Genomic DNA, 6,045 nt, shown 5'->3' with positions numbered 1-6,045 from the left:
CGCATGCATCTCTAATCTGTATGTATCTGATTATTGCTAGTCATGTTCGGTTGCACTTGGATCCTTGGCACCTGTGTATGGATATAAAGTCATCAGGTAGACTTCAAGCCTGACTGGGGCTGGCTTGCAAACTGTGAGCTTTACTCTAAATCAGGATTTCTCAGACTCTGCCCTTAGTGATGTTTGGGACCAGATAAATTTTTAGTTCCAAGGAACGAAGGGGTTCTGACATAGGCACTGCAGAGTAGTTAGTAGCATCCTCAGCTTCTACCCAACAATTTCAGTAGCAGCTCTCTAGTTGTAACAACCACAAATGTCTGTAGACATTGTCAGAAGCATCTAATGTAAGGGGAGAAGTCAAGATTGAGCCCAATTGAGAACTACTGCTGTAAAGTGATCTGGCTGGGCATTAGTTTAGGGATTTTTGGACATCAGATAATTCTATAATTTCTCTAGAATTAGCCATTGTTCTCATAGAAGATTCTCCAGGTCTTGACTGCCAATGCCCTGGAATCAGGAGGAAAGACAACCAGGCATCAGTATTTGGCATACGAATCTACCCAATCTTCCAGTATTCAGAACAGTTATACACACACTTTGAATTATCTGGTGTCCCCAAGTCCTAAGACACTGCTGTTTCTGGGAATAGAGAGATGGCTCAAGGATTAAGAGTACTTGCTGCTCTTGCAGAGGACCCAAGTTTGGTTCCCAGCAGCCTCATTGGGTAGCTTACAACTATCTGTAACTCCAGCTTCAGGGGACTGAGGCCCTTTTCTGGCCTCTGAGGGCACCTGCACACAAGTGCACTCCCCCCCCATACACATAATTCAAATAAATCTTCTTTTAAAGATATTACTGTTTTAATCACTCTGGAGAATAAACCTTTTATTTTTCTAGAGTGGGAAAGAAGCACTCACTTGGTTGTACTAAACCTGGTGGGGATTTTAGGATTCCCGCACTCACCTCTGGCTCCACATATCCTAGGAATGTACTCTACCACTGGGCACATGCTTCTTAAATAGACTTCAACCAGTTCCTACCACTTTAACTGCCTTTCCCTCCTAACTTATAAAGTGTTGTAGAATGGAAGAGCCAGAGAAATGGGTGGAGTATTGTAGAGTCCTCTGAGCAAAGTAGCTGCCACCTTCATCATGTCCTCTGTGCCTGATTGTAAAAGTCCATCACAAACAGGCTTCTTGATGGTTGACATTCTGTTATAGAAGAGAAGGATGGGAGGGTCACTGGATCCTCACCAGAGAGTCCAGCCATACCTCTAAGCCATGTATATGCAATTCTACTCTAGGTGCATATGGCTTCAAGGTCTCTAGAGGTGCTAGAATATATAGGCTGGGTCAGGTTAACTGAAGAGAGCTCTGCCTATGCAGCTTAAGGGAAAGCCATCATTCATGCTGGATGCAGACTTTTCAGCATGGTGGTTTATGGTCATCCACGATCCTGCAGGTAGTTAAGGGTCATCCATGATCCTTCACTCATGCTCTGTAAGTAGGCCCAATGAACCCATTGATTCTACAGGCTGAACTTTGGTTAAATCATGCTTTGGTTTGTCCTTGTAATCTTACGAGGAGGGGCAGACATTGTTTACATCTCCTCAGGGAAGGAATTCTCACAAAATAAAGGTACTTGGTATCTCCAATTCCAAGTCTTTTGGAAGATTCTGTAATTTGAGGTTTTCCTTTCTGCTAGATGAGGGTATTTTTTTTGTATTGCCTTAGAGTATGGAAGAGAGCTCTGCCTATGCAGCTTAAGGGAAAGCCATCATTCATGCTGGATGCAGACTTTTCAGCACGGTGGTTTATGGTCATCCACGATCCTGCAGGTAGTTAAGGGTCATCCATGATCCTTCACTCATGCTCTGTAAGTAGGCCCAATGAACCCATTGATTCTACAGGCTGAACTTTGGTTAAATCATGCTTTGGTTTGTCCTTGTAATCTTACGAGGAGGGGCAGACATTGTTTACATCTCCTCAGGGAAGGAATTCTCAAAAAATAAAGGTACTTGGTATCTCCAACTCCAAGTCTTTTGGAAGATTCTGTAATTTGAGGTTTTCCTTTCTGCTAGATGAGGGTATTTTTTTTTGTATTGCCTTAGAGTATGGGAATATTTAATCAGTAAGGTATCTCCTTACAACTTCCAAAATGTTGATATTGATACTTTTAGCAGTTTTAGGTTTATGCTCTAAGTTTTAAAAATAACCCTTACATTGTGGTTTTAGTAGAATTTGAAGTAGAGGCAAAATGAATGTTGACTGTCTTCACTAGGAAGCTCTATATCTTGGTGATGTTTTCCCCAGACTTCCACTTATAGCCATTCTGCGGCTGGGGTGGTGATGTATGCTTATAATCCCAGCACTATGGATGCTAGACACAGAGACATGAGAATTGAGAGTCTGAGGTCAGTTTGAATTATAGAGTCAAGTCAAAGCCAGCCTAAGTTACATAATGTGGCCCCGTATCAATACCAAAACCAAACAAACAGAGAAACAAAAACTACATTTACTAGGGATGTAGTTCAGTGGTAAAATGAGTGTGTAGCAAGCTCCAGGTCCTGGTTTTGATCCCCAGAACTGAAAAAAAAAACAAAAAGAGACATCATGTACAACAGGTCAGAGTGAGTATAAACTATGCCACTCACTTTCTTCAAAAACTCCTAGGACTTTATAACCAAATCGAAGTTCTTTAGCATGTTTTACAAGGACATTTAAGGTAGGGTTCCCACATGTCTGTCATTCATTGAGTGTTTAGCCCAGGTTCTGTGCTGGGTACATAACAAGAGGAACACGGTTCCTGCCTTTATAGAATACATAATCTCACAAGGAAACATTAGAATAACAGATCAGCTGTGGCAAATGAGGAAAGACAGTGGTGCAGTGGGCATCAGGCATATTTAGTATGCAGAAAGTAGGCAGTGGAATCGTTCACACATTTGCTCAAACAGAAACCAAGGAGCTTCCCTAAGTCCTTCCTTCTCATAGCTAAACCACTACAGCATCATACATCTCTCAAATTTCCATTCCTCACATCACTTGCCAGAACTGTAATCCAAGTCTTTACCATCTCTTATTTGTGCAAGCCCTCATGACTCCTAAAAGATCTACTTCTCACAAACACTCAGGCTCCATCCAATCTCCCTATGGAAGGTTGAGGGATCTTATACAAATTAATTTTGGGTCCTGGGGAGATGGCTCAGTGGGTAAGAAACACTTGCTGTGTAGGCATGAGGACCTGAGTTCAGATCCCATGTAAAAAACTAGATAGATGTGGTCATGCATGTCTATAACCCAGGACTATAAGATCCCTTGGGCTTACTAGTGGCCAGCCTAGCTGAAAAACTGGTTAGCGTCATGTTCAGTAAGAGACCCTGTTTCCAAGGAATAAAGCAGAGAGCAACTGAGAAGACAAAGACATCCTGGCCTTCACATATGCACACCTGCACACACAATATACAAACATGCATACATGATGCACACACATACTAATTTTCTTTTGAGACAGGGTCTCACTATGTATCCTAGATTGGCTTACAACTCACAATCCTTCTGTCCCTGCTTCCCAAGTGCTTGAATTACAGGCATGCAGAAACACGCCTGGCTTTAAAAATTAAGCTCTGATTTTTTTGATTTTTATTTTTAAATGCGTATGAGTGTCTTGCCTACATGTATATAAGTGCACCCATGTTGTGCAGTGCCCTCAGAGGCCAGAAGAGGGCATCGGATCCCCTAGAACTAGATAGAGTTAGGGAAGGCTGTTAGTCACCATGTAGGTGATGGGAACCAAACCTGAGTCCTCTGCAAGAGCACCCAGTGCTCTTAACTGCTGAGCCATTTCTCTAGCCCCTAAACATTAAATTCTAATCATGCCATTCTTTGCTCTAAAACTTCTTAAAGATTTTCCATCGCTCTTAGGAAAGAGTCTGAAATTCTGACCATAATCTACAGGGCAACAAAATATAATAGTTATTTTAAATTATTTATTTATATTTTATAAGTGTTTTGCTTACATGTATGTTATATAAGTGCACCACATCCATCCTTTGGAATTGGAGTTAATAGTAGTTAGCTACCATGTGGGTGCTGGGAGCCAAACCTAGGTCCTCTGTAAGAACAGCTAGTGCTCTTAAACTCTTTAGCTATCTCTTCAGTCCCAGCAATTTTTTAAAAATTGGGGCTAGAGAGAGCCGGGTCAGTAAAGAGCTTGTTATGCAAGCACGAAGACATGAGTTCAATATCCAGCACTTATGTTAAAAAAAAAAAAAAAAAAAAAGCTGAGCACAGTGGCATACAACCCATTGCTGGGGAGGCAGAGAGAGTAGGATCCCTGGGGTCTTCTTGCTGGTCAGTCCAGCCAAATTGGTGAGCTTTAGGTTCAGTGAGAGACCTTATCTCAAAAAATAAAAGAACATGAGGAAGACATCTGATGTCAGCCTCCAGTCTCCACAGGCATATGCACATATATGCATGTGTACCCACACATTCACATGTGCAAAGATACACATGAAAAAAAAATTAAGTGGGGTTAAGAAGTCCCTCAAAACAAAACAAAACAAAACCTAAAAGTGGATCTACCATATGATCCACTGTAATACTCCTGAGTATTTACCCAAAGGACTGCAAGTCAACATATCACAGACACGTTTACAAAAAAATGTTTGTAGCAGTACCATTTACAATAGTTAACCAGGTATGTGTCCAACAACAGAGGATGTAAAAAGAAAATGTGGTATATATACACAATGGCATTTTCAGCAATTAAAACAATGAAGTTATGTCAGTTGAACAAAAATGGGTATATTAAATGAATTAAGCCAGTCTCAGAAAGAAAATGTTTTCTCTCATTTATGATTCCTAGATTTTATATACATACATAAAATCACAAACACAAATTGGCCATGGAAATTGTAATAAAATTATCTAGGGAAACAAACTAGGAAAGGAGAAAAGTAGGGGTGAGGGGAGGAATGTTCAACACTATATATATATTTGTATGAAAATGTCCTGATGCAGCTGGGTGTGATGGCCCAGGCCTTTAATCCCACCACTCCGGCAGGCAGAGGCAGGTGAATCTCTATAAGTTCAAGGCCAGCCTGGTCTACATTGTGAGTTCCAGGCCAGCTGAGGCTACAGGGAGTCCCTGTCCCCACTAAAAAAGAAATGTCCTGATGCAACACAGTACCATGTCCAATGAACATATACAATGAAAATTAAGAAAACAGTGGAGCTAAGCAGAGACACCCTAGTTTAAAACTAGACTCCGGTATGTACCAGCAAGATGATGCTGAGGAAGCTGCTTAGCTCAGTCCTCTTCTGAAAATTGGTCGGTTAACAGAATCTTCCCTGTGGGGTTACTGTAAGGATGCTCACCTTAAGTTGTTAGAGGCAGCGTGGTTAAGAGTACATATTCTAGCCAGCCATGTCCCGGCACTCGGGAGGCAGAAGCAGGTAGATCTCTGTGAGTTCAAGGCCAGCCTGGTCTACATAGCACGTTCCAGGCCAGATGGGGCTACAGGGAGACCCTATTAAAAAAAAAAAAAAAAAAAAAAAAAAAAAAAAAGACACTTCCAGCCTCCCCCTGTGCCTCTTTCCTGATCCGTAAAATATTAGTAAAATGTCTCAGAAGACATTTGAGGATTGAGTTAAAATATGCAAAACGACTACTAGAGTGCTTACCACACTGTAAACACACGCGTTGCTGCTATTCCCATTTAGCTTTCCATTCTCCCAAAATGCCTCTTTCCCACCTGCTTCATCTATTCAGCCTGTTCAAACTTCATTTCCTGGGAACTTCCCGGGAACTGGCCCACTCTTTGGTAAGGACGCGTCTTCACACCCTAGTGCACAGATCCCTACAGAAACAACTTCAGCCCTCTGCAGAGTTTCCAAAGAGCACCCAGGGAGAAGCACAGGACACCCAGCTGCCCAGCATCTCCCCCTAGTTGTGACGCCCCACGCTACATAAAGCCACAACACACCCCCGGAAGTGAGCGGCGTCGTGGACTTTCCGGTTCTACCCTCCACCCACTCTACATCC

General features: G+C 42.1%; 1 long non-coding RNA gene across 2 annotated transcripts; it reads right to left on the bottom strand.

The window, feature by feature from the left end:
* Positions 1-5,976, bottom strand: LOC115072114. Of its 2 annotated transcripts, none has more exons than XR_003851181.1 (3): positions 5,756-5,976; positions 2,222-2,585; positions 1-507 (listed from the first exon to the last, which is right to left on the bottom strand). It is a non-coding gene; the product is annotated as an uncharacterized LOC115072114 (long non-coding RNA). The 2 variants fall into 2 exon arrangements; XR_003851180.1 differs by lacking the exon at positions 5,756-5,976 and adding an exon at positions 5,379-5,479.
* Positions 5,977-6,045: the final 69 nt, after the last annotated feature.

Source organism: Nannospalax galili, unplaced genomic scaffold, assembly GCF_000622305.1.
Source record: "Nannospalax galili isolate Female #2095 unplaced genomic scaffold, S.galili_v1.0 scaffold800, whole genome shotgun sequence".
Lineage (NCBI taxonomy): Eukaryota > Metazoa > Chordata > Mammalia > Rodentia > Spalacidae > Nannospalax > Nannospalax galili.
Note: the sequence above shows the minus strand (reverse complement) of the source record. Positions and strands in the feature narration are given on the sequence as shown.